Source organism: Jatropha curcas, chromosome 1, assembly GCF_041381405.1.
Source record: "Jatropha curcas cultivar XTBG-Jc1 chromosome 1, XTBG_Jcur_1.0, whole genome shotgun sequence".
Lineage (NCBI taxonomy): Eukaryota > Viridiplantae > Streptophyta > Magnoliopsida > Malpighiales > Euphorbiaceae > Jatropha > Jatropha curcas.
This window is the reverse complement of record NC_143151.1, coordinates 17,589,664-17,613,582: the sequence shown is the minus strand read 5'-3', so window position 1 is coordinate 17,613,582 and position 23,919 is coordinate 17,589,664. Positions and strand designations below refer to the sequence as shown.

The following is a 23,919-nucleotide window of genomic DNA, read 5'->3' as shown; positions in this document are numbered from 1 at the left end:
GGTTCATCTAATTGTTTGCCACTCCTCAAGGTGATAGCCTGCACTTGTTCTTTTGGATTCTTTTTAGTATTGCTAGGTAACGTACCTTGAGGTCGAGATGCCATCATGTTTGCGAACTGTCCTAGCTGAATTTCCAAATTTCTTATTGCAGCCTGCTGGATTTTATGGTTCTCTCTAGTTTCATTCATGAATTCCATGTGTGATTTGGAAAGAGCAGTGAGGAGGCCATCATGAGATTTCTTTTTCAGAGGATGGAAACCAGGTGGTGCATTCAAGGCATTGTTAGGATTACCATATGATAGATTAGGATGATTTCTTAGCCTGTTATCATATGAATTTGAATAAGGATAATTCTTTCTTCCTTGATTCATCACATAGTTCACTTGCTCCAAAGTTGGTGGATTTAAAGAGTCCATGATACATTCCCCAATTCCATGTTGTCCATTGCACCTATCACACACTTGCATAACAGAATTTACAGGATTAGTAGTTAACATGTCCAATTTCCTTACCATGTTATCTACCTTGGCATTAAGTGCTGTAATGGCGTCTATTTCATAGACTCCTGCGGTCCTTCTTCTTTCGGTATTGTTTTGGTAATGGCTGTTGCTTGCCATTTCCTCTATTAACTCATATGCTTCATCAATTCCTTTCTTTTCAAAGGATCCACCTGCAGCTGCATCTAAGGTAATTTTGATGTTAGGAGATAATGCATTATAGAAAGTTTGTACCTGTAACCACTTGGGCAAGCTGTGATGTGGGCACTTTCTTAGCAAGTCCTTGAATCTTTCCCAAGCTTCATACAAGCTCTCTTGATCATGATGAGCAAATGTCATTATCTCATTGCGCAACTTGGTGGTTTTTGAGGATGGAAAGAATTTCGCTAGAAATTTTTGAGCTAATTCATCCCATGTTGTAAAACTTCCAGCGGGACACGGTTGTAACCATGATCTAGCCTTATCCCTAAGAGTGAATGGAAAAAGTCTTAATTTGATTGCATCTTCAGAAACACCATTTTGTTTGAAAGTGTCACAAATTTCCAGAAAATTGGTGATGTGAGCATTAGGATCTTCACTAGGTAAACCTCCATATTGGATCGAGGTAGAAAGCATTTGGATAATTGCGGGTTTAATCTCAAAATTATTAGCTTCTACCCTAGGTCTTGTAATACTTGAGGTTGTCCCATTTAGATTAGGTGTTGTATAATCCCTTAAGGTACGGACCGGATGTTGAAGTGGTGGTCCAACTACGTTTTCGTTTTCGTTGGCCATGTCTGCTTGTTGTTCGATTTTTACTTCTTGTGGTTTTCTTGCAGCGTTGAGCCTTCGAAGAGTTCGTTCAATTTCCGGATCAAAGATTAGAGGTTCAGTCCTCCTTGATCTCCTTTGCATAAAACAACCTGGAACAGTACTTAAAAGAAAATTAAATAAAAACGAAAGAGTGTCTAAATTAATAACAGGGTAATTCGTATTGATATTGATACGCCAGTCCCCGGCAACGGTGCCAAAAACTTGACAGCGTTTTTTCGCAAGTGTACAAAATCGCAACAAGTAATATAGAGTAAGAAAGTATCGTATCCACAGGGATTGTTTATCAATTACCAAAATTATATTAACCTATTATTATTTAGATGATGATAAAAGGAATTCACTGTAAAGTAAATAAAATTCAAAGTAAAAGAGATCAAACACAAAATTTAGGTGAAAAGAAATCAGGGGATTAAGCTACTAGGGAATTTGATTTCATTTAATTCTATCCAGCTTATTCTATTAGTTCATTAATCAAGTTTAATTGTTCAAGTAGGAGAAAACAACCCTAAGGTTACTAACAAGCTCTCCCGATTTATTGTTAGCTATTCTAATCCAATTTAATCACCTATCTTAATAGTGAAATTAAACATGAATCAGATCATTAGGTTTTATGGTTGTTTTATGAATTCACAACTTAATACTTTATTAACTTATGAAAGCCCCCCTTGAGTCAAACCATATAGTTTCCACATCAAGTTATTATTCTCAAGTAAATTATTACCTTGTTCATATCAATAACCCTTCTCCCGAATGTGATTATTGAAATAATTCAATCCAGGGGAATTTTTCTGCCTGGAAGCCTTAAGCACAATAATAAGTTATAACAAGAACAAAGAAAAATAAATCTAATATTATAAGCTGGAATCGAATTAAATTACATCAAATCCCTAGTATAAAAGTTTAGCTAGACATAGTAATTAAATTAAGCTCAATCATACTTGAATCATCCATTATATTTAAATACAATAATAAAGAAAGAAACAAGATGAAGGGTTTAGAATAAAAACTGTATCACAACTATGTTGATGGCTTCCTTGAATCTTAGCACAATTATTTGAAGCTTGAAATCTTTGAGAAGAAGAGAATTATGTAAAGTGTTGCACAAAAAAAAACCAGATCCCTTGCTATGAGAAGTTCCTTTCTTTATATAGAGGTCCTGAAGGCAAGTCTGACTCCTTTTAGGAAATAGAATCCTTATTTAGTGCAAAATCCTTTATAGGAGATCATAACTGTTTAGGCTCTTGATTTCTTCTTGATTAGGACTCCTTTTTCTTCAAGAATAGGTCCAGGTCTTGTTTAGTGTGTTTAGGAAACTCCCTGAAGTCGGCCCATGTGAGAAAGGCTTGATTTGCGTGTTAAATTCACGCTGGTTCCGCTGGGCAGCACGGGCGTGCTTCATGGCACGGGCTGGGCGTGCTGTAGTCTGGAGGTCTGGCTAGTGAAGCACGGGGCGTGCTAGGTAGCACGGGCTAGTGAAGTACTGAGGCACGGGCGTGCTACAGAGCACAGGCAGGGCGTGCTCTTCTCTGGAAGTCTGTCTAGAGTTGCCATGGGCGTGCTATGCTTGACACGCCCTGGTCCCATTGTAGCACGGCCGTGCCTTTTGACACACCCTGGTCGTGCTCTCTTCTGTCTCTCCTTTGGTTTACTTGGCTTCTAGCACGGGCGTGCCTTCCAGCACGGGCTAGGCATGTTAGAAGCTGAGTGCCTTGCATTCTAAAGTTCTTTTCTGCTCCAAATTTCTGCAATTTTCTCTTAGATCAAGCGGATTAAAGACCAAGAAAGCTTTTAAACACAATTACACTAAAAGTGATTTAAAATTAAATTAAAGAAGTAAAAACTTACTAAAATTCTAATAAAAACTATATTAAAAACACTATAAAATTTACACTTATCACAGATCAATATGGAAGATAACAAAACAAAGCTTGGAACACAGACTGACAGACCAGACCTGATTCAGCAGAACCAAGTCCATTGTTTCTTGAATTTCTACTAAACCCCACACTCAAATTAAACCAATCCAGAACGAGAGAATTCTCAAGACACAGGGCAACAACTTTTATGAAGAACTCAGAACCTAATCTTGTCATTATAGTGGTCAAAATGGGCACTAAAATCAGTGATGCATGTGGCCCGACACAAACAGAGTCAGTTTGGGTGTTTCAGCCATAAGTTGAGTTATATATCTCCAAATTGGACACAAGAGGATGGGTTGGAAAGCTAAGAGATAGACCTACAACTTTTACGAAGGACTCAGACATAGATGGAAATTAGAAAGGATTGAAAAATGGTCCTAAATCTCACTCAAAATCTCGTTTTTCCCAAATTCAGTTTACTTTAGCCATGAAAGGAACATGAACCACAAAGATACAAGGTAGAAATGTCTACCACAACATAAATACTCATCAAACATCATCCAAGAGCATGTAATGGCAACCAAAATTCAACAAATCCATCATTTCATACAAAATCTCAAAATATACACATAATAGCATAAAGGCACAAAATCAAAATTTGAGTAAGGTGAGTGTGTTTATGAACACTAACCTTCAAAACAAGCTTTAACAAGCTTTAATCAAAGCTTCTCAATCTTTGGTCTTGCCTTTATCCTTATTAGAAGGCTCTCCACCCTCTACATGGAAGAAACTCAAAATCAAACAAAGAAAACAAAGAAAAGAAGTAAGTGGAGCATGATTAAGCATGTATATGCTAAAAGACAACTCTAAATCCAAAAATAATTCACTTATCATAAAATCACTTACTTGACCCAAGTAGGAAAATCACCAAATTCCTTGAAATTAGTCACCAAAGATTACTTCTCTAGCTTCACTCTCTAAGATTTATGCCTTAAATCAAGTTGGATGGGTGTTTACTAAGTAGGAATTGAAGAAAATGAAGAAGAAGAAGAAGAAGAAGAAGAAGGAGAAGAAGGAAACGTGTATGGAGAAGAAGAAGGCAAAAGTTGGTGCTCAATAATTGATAGTTGCTTTATTAAAGCAACTAAGGGGGTATTTTGGTCTTTTCTCCAAATTGGAGGGTATTTTGGTCTTCTCTCCAAATATTCTCCAATTAAATTCCTTCAAAATATTATTTATCTCCACAAAAGTCTCTAATTTATCCCATAAAAATAATTCCTCAATTTTCCTCCATAAAAAAAAATAATTGCTCAAATTTCCTTACTTAATATAACACCATAATTCACTATTCACTAAGTATCTAAATTCTCCAAAAATATTCCTTACTTACTTTCTACCCATAAAAACCATGCATATATGCTCCAAAAATGTTAAATAAAATATAAAACATAAATAGTAATTTTTCGGACCAAAAATAATACCAACTTCTGGACCGGTGGTACTATTCACCGACCGGTAAACTACTATTAAAACACAGGAAGAAATGGGGTGTTACACCTAGATTAGTTAATGTTTAAGTCATACTTGTTTTAATTAGTTAGCCTGGACTTTGTATTTAACTAAGCCCATTTGGGCCATATTAGGTTTAGGCCTGGACTAGCTTAAGTTAATAGCTAAATTAGGTTTAGCTTAGGGTATTTATATTATTTTGTAAGAGCTGCACGGCAGCCAACATTAAGATTAATCAAAACAAAACATTTTTCTTTATTCTTTCAAGAACAGACTGTTTTCTTCATCATTGTATGAACACAACCAAATTATCCTTAGTAATTAAGATTGTGAGTTCTACAGGATTAATTGCGCCAAGAATTTCACAGTTGTTTTCAAGAGTACTTGAAGGTAAGTTTTTTATTCTTGTTTTAAATTCCTTACTTTCTCTCTTCAAGAGTACTTGGGGGTTCAGGGATTGACAGGTACTTCCATGATTGCATGCTTTCTGCTAGATTCTCCTTGTTAATTTGCAAGAGTACTTGTTAATTAGCTAGGGTCGCATTAGGGTTGACGTCCTCTTTTTCCATATAGCACGACTTGGGTGTGCTAGAGTCTAAGTCTCCACTTGATTTTTCCTTGAATCTAGCACGGGCGTGCTAGAGCCTGAGTGTTTTGCTTTATTGTGCTCTTTTCTATGCCAAAACCCTACAAATTTCCTTAAGATCAAGTGAATTATGATTCAAGAAAGCTTTGAACAAAAACAAAATTAAAACTAAATAAAAATAATTTGAAGTAAATAATAAATACTAAAAATCCTAATAAAAACTATATTAAAAATATTATAAAAATAAAACCTATCAAAATTCCCCAAACTTGAACCATTGCTTGTCCTCAAGCAACAAAACTAAAAACTAAAGAAAACTACAAGCTAAACAAACTAACAGAGCTAGCTTAATTTGGTTGGGATAATTATTCACAATTTCAAAAGTATCAAAAATCATTAATATGAGAATAAATCAAGTGTTTCCTATGCTAATTATATTCTAGCAAAGATTCAATTTTTCAATAAAACACATTCCTTAATTTAAACATAAGTTAATAAGATTTTCAACACCAATAATTATTCAACCTATGAAAAATAGAATATGAATTTCCACGAAAAGTATTTAACCTTTAAATAAGATGTTTAACGATATAAGTTCAATATTCCCATAAGCAAAATTAGTCATTCCTTCTCCACAATTGAAATGCATACAATTTAAAAGATCAAAAGGTCTTTATTTTAGGTTGTAATGAGGTTTTAGGGATATAATTTTAGCTAAACAAAGAAAAAAGATACATGGTAGACAAAAGTACAAAGAATGCATAATATCAAGATTTTCATTTATATTAAAAACAAATTTTTATTTGTAAAGTGAGATTAACTTGAAGTTCTTCACTAGCTCAAAATTAGAGATACTTTTAACAAGGTCTCTTCATAACACTTTTGATAATTTCTTCCTTGCTTTAATTCCCCAAATTTGAATTCTTGATTGTTTGCTTCTTTTATGGGGTGTTTCTCTTTGAGTTTTTCTACTTGCTTCACTTGCTATTATTGATGGAATTTTCTCCCTTATGTTGCTATGTTTTAATAAAAATCAAATCCTTTAATTATAAATTTTTGCACTCAGGGTAAGGATCGAAATTGGTTTAATGGCTAGGTTTAAAGAGGGTGAACGAGGAAATTTTATGGATTATAGGCTTCAAATTGGTTGCAAAAGTCATATTTCAACTTAGGTGGCCTAGGCTAATTATGAAGTTCAACAAAGAATGCCTAAATCATTTCTTTCTAAATGTAAGCATTTAAAATTTTGCCTTAAAGGGAATTCTAATTTGTTCTAAGAATGCCAAGGTTAAATAAATTTAGATTAAAACATACCTATATATCATAGAATTCACAAAAAATTAGGGTTTATAATCTCAGAAACAAATAGTTAAATCAAAGAATCATGTTAAGTCAAAAATTAAAATTAAAGCTAAAAATAATTAACGTCGAAAAACAACTAAATTCATTGCAAGTTAATGAATTATGATAATTTTTAAACTTCCTCACAATTATTCCAACCATATTAAACTGATGAAACAAAAGAAAATTAAAATTTTAACTAAAAATTTCCTTCCCCCAACTTAATTTAGCACATTGTCCCCATTGAGCTTTAAAGCAATTCCCCATAATTATCATATTATCAATAATGTAACAGAAGAATAAGAAAGTGAGGGAACCATTACCATCATTGTATTGAAAAATACAATAAGATTGAAGGAAAAATATGGTAAGAGCCGGGTGTTGGAAATTATCAAAGCTATAAAACAGAAAACACAAACAACAAGAAAATATAATATCTAAAGTAGTTTATACACATAAAGAGGAACAAAATTCAAAATAGAAATCAAAAGAAAAAGAACCAAAAATAATCAATCTTTAGGTGGTGGAGGTGGATGTGGTTGCAGTAACTGATTCACTGTTTGGAGTTGACTAGCAATTCCCCGATATTGGCCTTGCATGGTGTCTATATGAGAGTCGAGGCTCCCATGCATAATCTCGATGGACTGGAAATGATCAGCAATCATGGACTCCATTCCATTAAGGCGAGTATCAAACATATCCATTGGGGACATCATACTTGCAAGAACTTCATCGTTAGACAAGTTAGATGCTCCCTGAAAAGAAGGACCTACTCAGATGCACTTACACCAAAAGAAGTACCAAAAATAGGGAAAGGATTTGGATTACCCTCCTCCATATTAGTGTCGCTAGCATCTTCAACCTCCTCTTCATCAGAACTCTCTTCTCGAGTACCCACAATACAGTACGAATCTCCTACCTTTACCACCAACTTCATATGCAGCATGACATCTAAGTCTAGCCTAGTGCCCTTTCCTCCTCCCACACTATCATATACTGGCCTAGTAGGGTTCCAAACTCTCAAATAAGATGCAATTCGGGTCACAAAACACCCCATCATAATAGCTCATTTATCTGCCTGTATAACTCTAGCCCATCGCAGGCATAGCAAATAGCCAACATTCAGAAAAATCCCTTGATCGATTGCCCATAGAAAATATAATTCATTTCGACACCCCATCACTTTCACTTCGCCCAAAAATAGTGTTGGCTAAGAATTTATGAATATACCTCAAGGCCGGGTTTCTCAATTTTGACGCTTTTGAAAACCTAGGATTATAGTTATGTTCTCCAATCAGATCGGTCCATGTGCTGCGATCTACTAAATCCTGAGGCATTTGATTAAGGGCATTTGTTGTTGGGAAACCAAAGATGTGACTAACCTCATTAACTAAAGTTCAAAATTTCTCCCAAAAAGCCTGAATTTAATTTTGCTAGGAAATTCAATAGGCAACAGACGAATAAGAGAAGAATAAGAACTCAAAAACTCTAAAGTCAGAGGTGCATAAACAAGGTCTTTCATGGCAAGAAATTGTTCCCACCCAATACGCTTTAGGGGTTCTAAAATAGCAACTCTAAGCCCTACTTGTGCTAATGCAGATTCATCAATAAAACGATTTGGCAAAATAGGGTGAAGAGAGAGTTTATTGTACCTTTCCTGTTATTCTAGTGAGCCGATCTCAAACCGAGGAGGAACCGGAGCTGTAGGAGGTGGAACGGGTGGAGGAGAAGCGGTTGAAGGATGGGCAATTGGTCGATTTCGTACGGCCATTGAAGATACAGGTCTGCTGCGTTTATACCGTGGAGGCATGGTGAAGGAAGGAGAAAAGAAAGGAAGAAAATTGGCTTGCTAAACTTTGAGTTTGAGAGAAAAAGAGATAAAACAAGATGAAGGCGGCTAGGGTGTGCTAAGAAGAAAAGGGAGGCGATGTAATTGTGGTTAGGGCATGCGCTTTAAATAGAGGGAGGTGCGCGGTAACCGAAAAGGCACATTTTAAATATGCAAATTTTCTAACGTGGCACGGGCATGCCACTCAACATGGTCAGGGCGTGCTCGCTACTGAATCCTTGAGGTGGTGGCGGGCATGGGCGTCTGGACTAGCACGGCTTGGGCGTGCTAGCCTCTGACCTGTTAGAGAAAAATTTGTCTTATGTGGCACGGGCATGCTGAGGAGCACGGCTGGGGCGTGCTAGTCTTGGACTTGCAACAGCAAAATTTTGCTCTTCCTGGAACGGGCGTGCAGACTGGCACGGTAAGGGCGCGCGAGCCTCTGACCTGCAAGAGCAAAATTTCATCTTACCTAGCATGGGCGTGCTTAAGAGCACGGTCAGGGCATGCTAGAGTCTGACTCTCGAAGCAATTTCCCCTTTTGAAGCACGGGCGTACCGATGAGCACAGCAAGGGCGTGCTAGAGCCTGTACCTCAACTTGTACTTGAGAGAACTTGACTGAAAACAGAAGAACAAACACGGTGAAAAATTTGGGAAAACTATAACAAAAAATAACAAAAATAAACTAAAGTAGAAGGTTAAGGAAAAGAGTATGGGTTGTCTCCCACAAGCGTTTTTGTTTAACGTCGTTAAACTCGATGCATTACACCCGATTTGGGCTAAGCAAGACTTATAGTGTATTTGACTGGATGAAAGTCTCCATTTTGGTAAACTTTTAAGCGTTGAGCATTGACTTTGAAACTCCGGTCACCATCCACTATTTCAACTGCCCCATGTGGAAAAATTTCTTTGATCATGAATGGGCCAGACCATCTAGAGCGCAATTTACCTGGAAAAAGATGGAGTCTAGAGTTATAGAGTAGTACCTATTGGCCTACCTTTAGATTCCTTAGATAATATGCTTATCATGCCATTGTTTGGTGCGGTCTTTATAGATTTTGGCATTCTCATAAGCATGGAGTCTCATTTCATCCATCATATACAATTGAAGCAACCTCTTTTGACCAACCTCCTTAGCATTAAAGTTAAGAAACTGAATTGCCTAATATGCCTTGTGCTCTAACTCAATAGGGAGGTGACAAGCCTTACCGTAGACCATTCGATATGGAGACATACCAATTGGTGTTTTAAATGCAGTTCTATAGGCCCAAAGAGAGTCATCGAGCTTCTTAGACCAGTCCTTCCTTGATTGGCCAACCATATTCTCCAGTATCTTCTTGATTTCCCTATTAGTGACTTCCACTTGTCCATTTGTTTGAGGGTGATATGGGGTACCTACACGATAAGTAACACCATATTTTGAAAGAAGGGAATCTAAATACTTATTGCAAAAGTGCTTACCTCCATCTGTGATTATCGCTCTTGGAGTACCATGACGTGTGAAAATATGTTTCTTTATGAGGTTCATCATACTTTTGGCATCATTATTGGGAAGGGCAACAGCTTTTGCCCATTTTGAAACATAGTCTACTGCTACTAGAATGTATTGGTTAGAATAAGAGGATGGGAATGGCCCCATGAAATCCAAACCCCACACATCAAATATCTCCACTTCAAGGATATTATTTAATTGCATCTCATGTCGCTTGAAAATATTACCTAACCTTTGACAACGATCACAAAGACGAACATAGTTAAAAGCATCCTTAAATAAATTAGGCCAAACTACTTTCTAAAATACGGGCTGCCGTCTTGCTTGCTCCAAAGTGTCCTCCACATTCCATTGAATGACAGAATCGAAGGACACTTTCCATTTCATCTTCCAATATACATCGTCGAAAAAGCTGGTCACTATAATATTTGAACCAAAAAGGCTCCTCCCAATAGTAATATTTAAGATCATGAAAAATTTTTTTTCTTTTGTTGATAAGAAAGATTGGGAAGAGTAATCTTGCAAGCAAGGTAGTCAACTATATCAGCATATGTAACACCCTCCGCCCAGTCCCGTGAGACCCGACGACGGATGCCACATTCAGTGCCGGAGACACCGTCTTAACTTAACATACAAATCATAAAATTATATTATGAATTAGAAGTAATTGAGGATTCACAAGTTTAGCGAGTGTCTCCGGCACCGAATGTGGCATCCGTCGTCAGGTCTCACGGGACTGGGCGAAGGGTGTTACATTTAGTGGTATCAGAGCCGGACCCCCTCCAGTAGATGTATGGTTCGAGGACGAACCACGCGGAAGCTGGTGGGCCTGTGACATCCTGACCCGGCAAAGTGATCCTAGGATGGCAAGTTAGCTAGGGTAGTGGAATGCGGGACACAGGAATGAATCGATTCATATATCGAAAAGGGGGAAACTAATCATTAGAGGCGCCTTTTGGTGGAATGGCTGGAGAGTTAGAAGAACTCCAAAGTTAAGCGTGCTCGCTTAATAGAAATCTCAGGATGGGTGACCTCCTGGGAAGTTTCCCATTTCACCTACGGGACAAAACCGTGCGGGTAGGGCGTGCGAGGACTACACTGAGGTGTAGGGCGTCCGTGGACTACACCAAAGCGGACAATTCCTCTGGTGATTAGAATCGGGGCGTGACAGTTGGTATCAGAGCCAAACCCCCTCCAGTAGATGCATGGTTCGAGGACGAACCACGCGGAAGCTGGTGGGCCTGTGACATCCCGACCCGGCAAAGCGATCCTAGGATGGCAGGCTAGCTAGGGTAGTGGAATGCGGGACACAGGAATGAATCGAATCATTTATCGAAAAGGGAGAAACTAATCATTAGAGGCGCCTTTTGGTGGAATGGCTGGAGAGTTGGAAGAACTCCAGTGTTAAGCGTGCTCGCTTAACAGAAATCTCAGGATGGGTGACCTCATGGGAAGTTTCCCATTTCACCTGCGGGACAAAACCGTGCGGGTAGGGCGTGCGGGGACTACACTAAGGTGTAGGGCGTCCGTGGACTACACCAAAGCGGACAATTCCTCTAGTGATTAGAGTCGGGGCGTGATAGTTGGTATCAGAGCCGGACCCCCTCCAGTAGATGTATGGTTCGAGGACAAACCACGCAGAAGCTAGTGGGGCTATGACATCCCGACCCGGCAAAGCGATCCTAGGATGGCAGGCTAGCTAGGGTAGTGGAATGCGGGACACAGGAATGAATCGATTCATATATCGAAAAGGGGGAAACTAATCATTAGAGGCGCCTTTTGGTGGAATGGCTGGAGAGTTGGAAGAACTCCAGGGTTAAGCGTGCTCGCTTAATAGAAATCTCAGGATGGGTGACCTCCTGGGAAGTTTCCCATTTCACCTGCGGGACAAAATCGTGCGGGTAGGGCGTGCGGGGACTACACTGAGGTGTAGGGCATCCGTGGACTACACCAAAGCGGACAATTCCTCTTGTGATTAGAGTCGGGGTGTGACAGTAAACTTGTGAATCCTCAATTACTTCTAATTCATAATCTAATTTTATGATTTGTATGTTAAGTTAAGACGGTGTCTCCGGCACCGAATGTGGCATCCATCGTCGGGTCTCACGGGACTGGGCGGAGGGTGTTACATTTAGTGGTATCAGAGCCGGACCCCCTCCAGTAGATGTATGGTTCGAGGACAAACCACGCGGAAGCTGGTGGGCCTGTGACATCCCGACTCGGCAAAGCGATCCTAGGATGGCAGGCTAGCTAGGGTAGTGGAATGTGGGACACAGGAATGAATCGAATCATATATCGAAAAGGGGGAAACTAATCATTAGAGGCGCCTTTTGGTGGAATGGCTGGAGAGTTGGAAGAACTCCAGGCTTAAGCGGGCTCGCTTAACAGAAATCTCAGGATGGGTGACCTCCTGGGAAGTTTCCCATTTCACCTGCGGGACAAAACCGTGCGGGTAGGGCATGCGGGGACTACATTGAGGTGTAGGGCGTTCGTGGACTACACCAAAGTGGACAGTTCCTTTGGTGATTAGAGTCGGGGCGTGACAGCTGTGAATACTCAAATTTTGAGGCTCAGAAGAGCCAGTTTTCCCGGACTGCAAATAGTCCGGCCGGGCCGGAGGCCATTCGGAAAGTTCACCGGAAGTATGCCAATATGGTACTTGAAACGTCCGAAAAATTACAAGGATCACGGAACTGGTCCCAGAATATTTTTTGGAGGTCCGGAACTTCCAGAAAAACCCCCGAAACAAAAAATAGCAGAACCACCGGCCTCGGCGGCTCAGGCCGCCGGACCCGGCGGCCCAGGTCACCGGACCCGGCGACCAGGTCGCCGAGCTCCGGCAGCCCAGGCCGCCGAAACAGTCCGTTTCGCTTATAAATACAGTCCCGGTGTGACCTTTCAACTCACTCAGTCTGTGTTGACGGACGCTCCTTCTCCCCTACGCTCCTTGCGTTTTCTTTTACTGCTTTTCTGCATTTTTAATTTAGCTTTTATTGCTTTCTTGCTTTAATATTTGGCCACTTAAATTAAATTAATTCTAAATTAATATTCTCCAAACGAGGAGCTTAATCCGGAGTTTTTCAAGCTGAAGCTAAGAAGCAGTCACCGGTTAACTCAGGTAAATAAACAAAACTCTGCTCATTTAATTTTAGCACTTCATGCATATTTCTCTTCTACTCCTAATAACTCTACAACTGCATAAATGGATTCATGTCATCATTTAGGCAAATAAACTGCCTTAATTAAATATGATTAAGCTTGAATGCCCGGTTAATTAATAATCATGGTATTAAGCTTAAATCCGACAATATCGGCTAAAAGAGACCTAGTTAATTAATAACTACGGTTAATTGCCTTTATTTCGAACATTCTGGCTTAAGTCCAATTAATCAATAATTGTGGCTAAAAAGCCTAAATCACATCAACTTTTGGCAACAATTGCCTAAATCAATTCTTTTTGGCTAAAAGCCTTCAAATAATTAATTTTGGCGACAAACGCCCAAATCAATCAAACTTTTGGCAACAAATTGCCTAAATCAAGCTTTTGGCTAGAAACCTTCAAATACCAACTTTTGGCACAAATGCCTTAATCACTTTGGCGACAAATCGCCTAACCATTTTCTGGCAACAAATTGCCTAAATCAACTTATTTTGGCTAAACGCCTTAAAATAATCAATTTTGTCGACAATCGCCTAAATCACATCAATTTTTGGCAACAATTGCCTAAATCAATCTTTTTGGCTAAAAGCCTTCAAATCAACACTTTTGGCAACAAATGCCTAAAAGTCAATCAATCTTTGGCAAAATGCCTAAACAAAATGCACGAAGCATACACACACTCATGCATTAAGCATACCCGTTCAAAGCCCTCTAAAAGAGGCCAATCGAACTACGTTGACTTTGATCTTCCATTCAAACGGAAGTACGTAGGCACGTTTGGGATTTAAGCCCGAGCGGCAAGTCAAAATCACATAAACATCTTCAATTACATCATCTTCCTTGCAAAGCATTCATTATTTTGGTTAGTTCATCAGCATGACATAGTCTCGGGATCCACCTCGGGTTCGAAGATTGTGCCTTAAATTTTGGGTTAATTAATCTAGCATTTAGGTTAATTAAAATTGGAGTCACTTAGGGTTTTTTTCCTAGTTTACCCTAAAATAATTAAACAAGGTGGCGACTCATACATTCACGTGCATTTCTGCCCTTAGTCACATGCATTCATATGCCATGATGTTTGGGGAGGGGTTCACAGTTTGGCGACTCTGCTGGGGAATATTAATTATGTAATCTTTTTGCATAAAAGTGGACTACGATTGCTGTGTAAACTAACCTGCCCTTCTTTAGGGTATTATTTTACAATGCTTTGTTTTGCAGGGTACCTTGACACGAATCAAGTATTCTTTCTTTAAGAATACTGGATAAAGAAATTTGGACTTAATTGTAAAGTTTAATGAAAACATTTAAATTTGTTGATTTATTTGCACGATTGAGAATCTTTTTCTCCATTGCATAAAAAATGAATTTCTTCTCTCTCTGTTCAAACTTCTGAGTCTGGATAGCAAGTAGCGCTGATCGGCAGGTATCTTTGATTATGTCGACGGACAGCCAAAGCGTCCTCCCTATTACTGCAAACCATCCCTAATCCTTTTGGGGATGGCCCATGGGCATGCGTACTGTTGGACCCACGCGAAACTCTTTGTTTCACATGTGGTTAGGTATATCCATGCTCAAGGTTCAAGGGTCCCTTTATAAGCCTATTCTCTATTTGCGTCATAGCCTATAGAACCTATCCCTTAGGACTGTATGCACCCAATGATGTGAAGCATATCATGAACAGATTATGACGTGATGTTGTGCGCATTCATGCATTCATCCCATACTTCACAAAAAAAGGGGGGTCTGGAAAATGATAAAAAAGAAAATCTTGAAAAAAAAACATTCCATTTTAAAGCTGGAAAATCACATTTTGGTCCCTGAGACCTGAAAAATTACATTTTGGTCCCTAGGACCTGAAAAATTACATTTTGGTCCTAAAATTCACATTTCGGCCCCTAAGGCCCAAAAATTCCCAATTTGGTTCCAAAGGCCCAAAAGTTCACATCTTGGCCCCAAAGGCCCAAAAATTCCCAATTTGGCCCCAAAGGCCCCGAAAATTCACATCTTGGCCCCTAAGGCCCTAAAATTCCCATTTTGGCCCCTAAGGCCCTAAAATTCACATTTTGGCCCCTAAGGCCCAAAAGTTCACATCTTGGCCCCAAAGACCCAAAAATTTCCAATTTGGCCCCAAAGGCCCAAAAGTTCCCAATTTGGCCACAAAGGCCCAAGAATTCCCAATTTGGCCCCAAAGGTCCCGAAAATTCACATCTTGGCCCCTAAGGCCCTAAAATTCACATCTTGGGCCCTAAGGCCCTAAAATTCACATTTTGGACCCTAAGGCCCAAAAATTCTTAATTTGGCCCCAAAGGCCCAAAAATGCCCATTTGGCCACAAAGGCCCAAAAGTTCACATTTTGGCCCCTAAAGCCTAAAAAAAAAAATTTTTCTTTGAGAACTTAGGGCCATTCGAAAAGTCGAGGTGTCCAGCCCTAAGCACTCTACCTTACATATCACATCCCATTAGGTCCTATCCTAGGTGTCCTAGCATACCAACACTACCCTACCTCACACTATCTCACATACCCTATGAAAACACCTTATATAGGATAGTCTAATCGTTTTGGCTGTGTCCTTTCACAGGTACCCCTCCAAAGACCACCTGTACCCGAAACACCAACTGAGCTCTCATCCACAAGTCCAACAACTCCAACTGCACCAATGGCATCACTTACTGACATCCAAAACCTCATTGAACAACTGGAGGCCAGAATGGAGGTTAGAATGAATGAGGCATTGGCCGCCCAAAGGACTGCCCTAATAGCTGAACTAGGTGGTGGTAATGGAAATGGAGCTTCAGCCAGGGGAAGCGGACCTGCTGCCTCCAATCAGGGACCCGGTGCTGCACCAACGTCCTCCAACCCTGCCCTGGATGACATGCCCTCTGGAATTGCTTCTGAGCTGGAAGCTCAGAAAATGAGAGAGAAGCTGGAATTGTTGGAAAGGTCTATTATTGCCCTCAAGACACACAAGGAAGTGGTGGACATGGACTCCTTGTCCTTGTTCCCCGAAGCAAGATTACCTACAAAATTCAAGATGCCAAACATGGACAAGTTTGACGGAACCATTTGTCCCAAAACGCACCTGAAAATGTATGTGGGTGCCCTCAACCCGTTTGGCCTGAACAGCGAGCTCCTTGCTCAGTTGTTTCAGCAATCTCTGACTGGTGCTGCATTAAGATGGTTTGTAAGCTTGGATCGTTCCAAAATGAAGAATTGGGAGGACATATGTAATGCTTTCAACACGCAGTACCATTATAATATCGAAGTGGATGTTACCCGGAGGGAGCTGGAAACCACTAAACAAAAGAACAATGAGCCCTTCTCCTCGTTCCTTTCAAGGTGGAGAGCCAAAGCTGCTCAAATGATCAACCGACCCTCTGAACAGGAACAAGTTGACATAATAATCAAGAATTTACTGCCTGTCTACCAGTCACAACTTCAAACACAGTACTTGCCTACGTTCCAATCACTTATTGCGACTGCAACTAAGGTGGAAGACTTAATCCAGTTGGGTCAACTCAAAGAAGACTCATACAAGAAGCAGAATCATGCTGGACTTTGAAAAACCGTCTACAAGACCTGGTTGACAATGGGTCTATCATCCCTAAGAGCAAGCTGAACATCAACCAATCCCTTGCCTAACCATGGGATTAATGCAAAAAAAAATTGCTGAACAAGAATCGTTCGATCCTTTCGAACTTTTCTTAGAAATGAATGAAGTTCGTGTCTGAGAAGGTTGAGATCAAACCTCCAAAAGAACAAAGGAATTGTTCAAGGCCAACAACAACCTGTCTGATCGATTTAAGCATCGAGAAGAACAAAGTCACTATAGTCAATCCCATCCTAGTCCATCATAGTTCACCCAGAGTCTATCTTTTAGGGTCTCGTTTTTCTTTTCATTTTCATTTCCATTCAAGTTTTCACTTGTAAATCTAAGTGTCTTTTGTACACAAATTTTGTCTTATCAATAAAAAGCGATCAGTTTACGTTCCAATCATGTTTATACTCTTTCCTATCCTTTCCTGTGAAAGCACAAAAAAAAAATCGAAAAAAATAATAATAAAAAATAAAAAAAAATGATGATAAAAAAAAAAGATAATAAAAATTGGCAAAGAAAAATGCATTCATTTGCTCTGCATCAATCAAAACTGGGGGCATCCTAAGAAGCGCCATCAAAGGGGAAGTTTTGAAGGGTAATCATGGAAAGGATCCAGCAAAGGGTACGCAAGACTTCAAACAGTACCGAGGCAAAGCCGATTGAAGGGGTTAGGGCCAGAATGGTTTCTCCGAAAACCCAGGAATGGAAGATGCTCCGACAGAGAGGTGTCTGAATTTTGAGCTTAAAAGCAACAGAATAAAGAAGTTATGTTTGGAATTGGGTTGGGTCTGCACGAAGTCGCAATGCTATCCATACACTACTCAAGTTATCTTAGAATCAAGTTGCCTCGAAATTCTTTATGGAGAGGCCGCTTCTAAGCAAGCAAAAGGAAAAACGGGACAAAAGGAACCCCTGGTCAAAAGGAAGCAAACAAGCAAAAGGAAAAAATAGGTCAAAAGGAACTTCTGCACAAAAGAAAGAAATCAAGGACAAAGCTACAGGAAATCAAGTTGTCAAAAACGGGTCAACTGCAAGCTCTCCGTTAAATTCAAGCCCATCAAGGGTAGATGACAAATCATTTCAGCCATAAGGACAAAGTCCAAGCGGCTGCTCACATTTTGAAAAAGCAAGTTAAAAGAAGCATTCATTTCCACAAATTGGATGACAACAAACACCTTGAAAATCAAGCGCCAGGCATGGCACAAGTACAAGTGTCCTTATAAACAAGGATCATTTCTCAAAACAAGGAAAAGGAAGAGTCTCCTCAAAATTCCTTATGGAGAGGAGAACCGTTGAGGAAATAAGTTTCAAATTCGGAGGAGGATAAAGTTCAAGAAAAGGGATCAAATTAACCTCAAGAATTCAAACCTGGCGAAGCCACAAACTCAAAGCATAAAAGCTTCTTCAACACTCAAGCCACTCAAGTTACCACCACAATGTGGGTATTCAAAACTCTTTGTGATGAATACAAGTCATATTTCAGTCAACCAGTGGTAAAACCACTACAACAACAAAGTCAGATTCGCCTAGGGTCATCACTATCATACGAGCTCGAGTCAATAAGTTGATTCAACATCATCAAAGTCGGGAATGAATCCCGTAAAGACATCAAGTAGGGAAGGAATCCCGCAAAGACATCAAGCCTGGAAGGAATCCCGCGAAGAAATCAAGTCAGAAACGAATTCTGTATCGACATCAAGTCGGGAAGGAATCCCGCAAAGACATCCAGTCGGGAAGGAATCCCGCAAAGACATAAAGCCGGGAAGAAATCCCGCGAAGAAATCAAGTCAGAAATAAATTCTGTATTAATATCAAGCCGGGAAGAAATCCTGAGAAGAAATCAAGGCAGCAATGAATTCTGCATCAACATCAAGTTGGGAAGGAATCCTGCAAAGACATCCAGTCGGGAAGGAATCCCGCAAAGACATCAAGCCGGGAAGAAATCCCGCGAAGAAATCAAGTCAAAAATGAATTCTGTATTAATATCTAGTCGGGAAGGAATCCCGAAGAAATCAAATCGGAAATGAATTCCACAATCAGCATTAAGTCGGAATTGAATTTTGCCCCAACAGCAAGTCGGAAATAAATTTCGCACCAAGACGGAAAGGAATTCCGCACTAACATCAAGTCGGAGATGAATTCCGTACCAGCCGAGCACGAAGTTCGCATCCCGGGAGGAACTACGAAAGACCTGATTCTCCCCATCCCCCGAAGAGTTCTTGGAGATACGTAGGCAGCCGCAAAGGCACGGTCACAAACATAAGTTTGCATCATAAAAAGCATTTTCTCTTTGCCAATATAAAAAAATAAAAAAATAAAAAAAAAGAGAAGAAAAGAAAAATAAAAAGCTGGAGTTGAAAACCCGAAAGGGCGGCTTCAGGCAAGAATTGAGCCCGCTAGGCTGAAAACCCGAAAGGGCGATCTAGGCAAAAGTTAGGGCAAAGAGCCTGCTAGAGTCGAAAACTCGAAAGGGCGGCTACTAGGCAAAAGTTAAGGCAAAAAAAAAAAAAAAAAAGTGCTTTCATGAATTCTTTTAGAGAGTCCATTTTTGTAGGATAAACAGCAAAGTATGTCCTTAAGAAAAAAATCCCTTTCAAAGGTCTCCTTGGGAGTATATAAATCATTTTTTCCAGGAATCACTGAGTTCCTTCGAGTCAAAATTCACTATAAGAAAAATTTGAGTCTCTAAATCGAGTCCCCAATGAGTCTCTAAAATCAAATCTCCATCACCAGTGGTCACTCCACAACGAGTCACAAAACTCAAATCATTCTCAAAAGTTCGTTTTGAAAGCGTCACTCTTTGAGTCATTCCTCGAAAAAAGAGAGAGAGGAAAAGTCAATTCCTCCAAAACAACCCTAAAAATGTCAAACATAATCGTTGAGAGGTAATGTCAAACATAATCGTTGAGAGGTAATCCTTTAATACCTCGTCTCCACTCGGACCATCGTTTCTTCGATCCTTTCAGACGAGCGATGTCATCCACATTGTCCGTTTCCGCGAGTCATATAAGTGGCTTTGTTCTCTTTGATTCCTCAACCGATTGGACAAGTACAACACCAATGTTTTGAAGTATTTCATGGTCAGCACCATTCTGGGGGCAAGAAGTGATAAGAACCTTCACCATTCTCCCATCACAGAAGTAATCACGGAATTTTTAGTCTTTCATTAAGAAGAAATTCTATTTCAGCTAATAGGGGCATCAATTCTCTCAAGCAGGGGGCAAAATCCTCCAAGTCGAATTCAGGGGCAAGTGCTAAAAAAAAACATACAAAACCCAGGGTGGAACCCAACCATCATCAACCTCTTTTACACAAACCCAGGGTAGAACCCGGTTAATGGTTAACCTTTTTCTTACATAAAACCTAGGGTGAAGCCCCAACCAATAACCAACCATTTTTCATCCAAAACCAAGCCATTTGATCATTTCGACTTTAGGTGGACCCTTGGTTCTCAAAGAAAAAAAAACAAAAATAAAACAAATCTCTTTTCAAGCCCTCATTACGAGGCAAAACATCTTTTCAAGTCCTCTAAGAGGCAAAATCTCTTTTCAAGCCCTCATTAAGAGGCAAACCATCTTTTCAAGTCCTCTAAGAGGCAAAACATCTCTTTTCAAGCCCTCATTAAGAGGCAAAACATCTTTTCAAGCCCTCATTAAGAGGCAAAACATCTTTTCAAATCCTCTAAGAGGCAAAATCTCTTTTCAAGTCCTCATTAAGAGGCAAAATCTCTTTTCAAGCCCTCATTAAGAGGCAAAAACATCTTTAAGTTGCAAACATAAATCCATGCATTTGATCATTTCATTTCAAAGAAAAAAACCAACGGCGGGGTTTCCTCCTCTGCCCATCCTCAAAATTTGCTCCTTCAGACAACCACTGGCTCTCATAAATCATTTTTATGATAGCCGGTGGGGGGCAACTGTGAATACTCAAATTCTGAGCCTCAGAAGAGCCAGTTTTCCCAGACTGCAAACAGTCCGGCCGGGCCGGAGGCCATTCGGAAAGTTCACCGGAAGTATGCCAATATGGTACTTGAAATGTCCGGAAAATTACAAGGATCACGGAACTGGTCCCGGAATATTTTTTGGAGGTCCGGAACTTCCGGAAAAACCCCCAGAACAAAAAATAGTAGAACCACCGGCCTCGGTGGCTCGGGCCGCTGAGTCACCGGCCCCGGCGGCCCAGGCCGCCGAAACAGTCCGTTTCGCTTATAAATACAGGCCCGGTGTGACCTTTCAACTCACTCAGTCTGTGTTGACGGACGCTCCTTCTCCCCTACGCTCCTTGCGTTTTCTTTTACTGCTTTTCTGCATTTTTAATTTAGCTTTTATTGCTTTCTTGCTTTAATATTTGGCCACTTAAATTAAATTAATTCTAAATTAATATTCTCCAAACGAGGAGCTTAATCCGGAGTTTTTCAAGCTGAAGCTAAGAAGCTGTCACCGGTTAACTCAGGTAAATAAACAAAACTCTGCTCATTTAATTTTAGCACTTCATGCATATTTCTCTTCTACTCCTAATAACTCTACAACTGCATAAATGCATTCATATCATCATTTAGGCAAATAAACTGCCTTAATTAAATATGATTAAGCTTGAATGCCCGGTTAATTAATAATCACAGTATTAAGCTTAAATCCGACAATATCGGCTAAAAGAGACCTAGTTAATTAATAACTACGGTTAATTGCTTTTATTTCGAATAGTCTGGCTTAAGTCCAATTAATCAATAATTGTGGCTAAAAAGACTAAATCACATCAACTTTTGGCAACAATTGCCTAAATCAATTCTTTTTGGCTAAAAGCCTTCAAATAATCAATTTTGGCGACAAACGCCCAAATCAATCAAACTTTTGGCAACAAATTGCCTTAATCAAGCTTTTGGCTAGAAACCTTCAAATACCAACTTTTGGCACAAATGCCTTAATCACTTTGGCGACAAATCGTCTAACCATTTTCTGGCAACAAATTGCCTAAATCAACTTATTTTGGCTAAAAGCCTTAAAATAATTAATTTTGGCGACAATTGCCTAAATCACGTCAATTTTTGGCAACAATTGCCTAAATCAATCTTTTTGGCTAAAAGCCTTCAAATCAACATTTTTGGCAACAAATGCCTAAAAGTCAATCAATCTTTGGCAAAATACCTAAACAAAATGCACGAAGCATACACACACTCATGCATTAAGCATACCCGTTCAAAGCCCTCTAAAAGAGGCCAATCGAACTACGTTGACTTTGATCTTCCATTCAAACGGAAGTATGTAGGCACGTTTGGGATTTAACCCCGAGCGGCAAGTCAAAATCACATAAACATCTTCAATTACATCATCTTCCTTGCAAAGCATTCATTGTTTTGGTTAGTTCATCAGCATGACATAGTCTCGGGATCCACCTCGGGTTCGAAGATTGTGCCTTAAACTTTGGGTTAATTAATCTAGTATTTAGGTTAATTAAAATTGGAGTCACTTAGGGTTTTTTTCCTAGTTTACCCTAAAATAATTAAACAAGGTGGCGACTCATACATTCACGTGCATTTCTGCCCTTAGTCACATGCATTCATATGCCATGATGTTTAGGGAGGGGTTCACAACAGCATACCATGGAGCTTGTGCTTTAGCTAGACGAAGAAGATGTTCGTGAGGAAATTCTTCATTGATTTGCAATTCTGCTTGCTCTTCCTCCCCCAACTCAAGCCTGGATAAATGATCCGCTACAAGGTTCTCAATTCCTTTTTTATCACAAATCTCTAAATCAAATTCTTGTAAAAGAAGAACCCAACGAATTAATCTAGGCTTTGCATCTTTCTTTTCTAATAAATACTTAATAGCAGAGTGATCAGTGTACACTATTGTTTTAGCTCCAATCAAATGAGCCATAAATTTATCAAAAGCAAAAACAATAGCTAGAAGTTCTTTTTTAGTTGTTGCATAATTTAATTGTGCAGCATTCAACGTGCGACTAGCATAATAAATGACATGCAATTTCTTTTCCTTTCTTTGCCCAAGAACAACTCCTATAGCATGATCACTAGCATCACACATAAGTTCAAAAGGAAGACTCCAATCTGGTTTAGCAATGATAGGTGCTGAAATCAACTCTTTCTTCAACCTGTTAAAAGCATTCAAACACTCTTTGTCAAAATCAAAAGGAACATCTTTAACTGATAAATTACAAAGAGGTTTCGTGATTTTAGAGAAATCCTTGATAAATCTCTTGTAAAATCCTGCATGGCCAAGAAATCTTCTTACTCCTTTTACTAAATTTGGAGGAGGTAGCTTTTCAATTACCTCTATCTTGGCTTTATCTACTTCAATCCCCTTTTGTGAGATTTTATGCCCTAAAACAATACCTTCACTAACCATAAATGGCATTTTTCCCAATTCAAAACAAGGTTAGTGTCCTCACATCGCTGCATTACTAAAGAGAGGTTATAAAGACAAGAATAAAAAGAAAAACCAAACACAAAAAAGTTATCAATAAATATTTCAATAAACTTCTCAACCATGTCAGAGAATATAGACATCATGCACCTTTGAAAAGTTGCAGGAGCATTGCACAACCCAAAAGGCATTCTCCTATAAGCAAAAGTACCATAAGGGCAAGTGAAAGTGGTTTTCTCTTGATCCTCGGGAGTAATAGGTAATTGAAAATACCCTAAATAACCATCTAAAAAGCAATAATAGGGATAACCTGCAAGTCTTTCAAGCATTTGATCAATAAAAGGTAAAGGGATGTGATCTTTGCGTGTTGCTTTTTTCAATTTCCTATAATCAATACACACACGCCAACCTGTGATAGTTCTAGTAGGAATTAACTCATTGTTCTTGTTAGAAATAACTGTCATACCTCCTTTCTTTGGGACAACTTGAACAGGACTTACCCAACTGCTATCGGAAACTGGATAGATAATGCCAGCATCCAAAAGTTTTATAATCTCTGCTTTGACTACCTCTTTCATGTTTGGGTTCAATCTTCTTTGATGCTTAATTAAAGGTTTGTAGTCTTCTTCCATTAAGATCTTGTGCATGCACACACTTGGACTTATTCCTTGCAAATCTGAAATTGAGCATCCTAGGGCTTTCTTATGTTTTCGAAGGACCGCAACAACCTTTCCTCTTGATCAAGTGTTAAGTGAGAAGAAATAATAACGGGAAAAGAATTATTCTCACCTAAGAATGCATGTTTTAAATGAGATGGAAGTTGTTTCAATTCTTGCTTTGGTGATTATTTTAGCACC

At 39.4% G+C, this 23,919-nt stretch overlaps 1 non-coding gene across 1 annotated transcript; it reads left to right on the top strand.

Moving 5' to 3' along the window:
• Nucleotides 1–747: 747 nt before the first annotated feature.
• LOC149499073 (small nucleolar RNA R71) lies at nucleotides 748–854 on the top strand. Its single transcript, XR_016319232.1, has one exon. It is a non-coding gene; the product is annotated as a small nucleolar RNA R71 (small nucleolar RNA).
• Nucleotides 855–23,919: the final 23,065 nt, after the last annotated feature.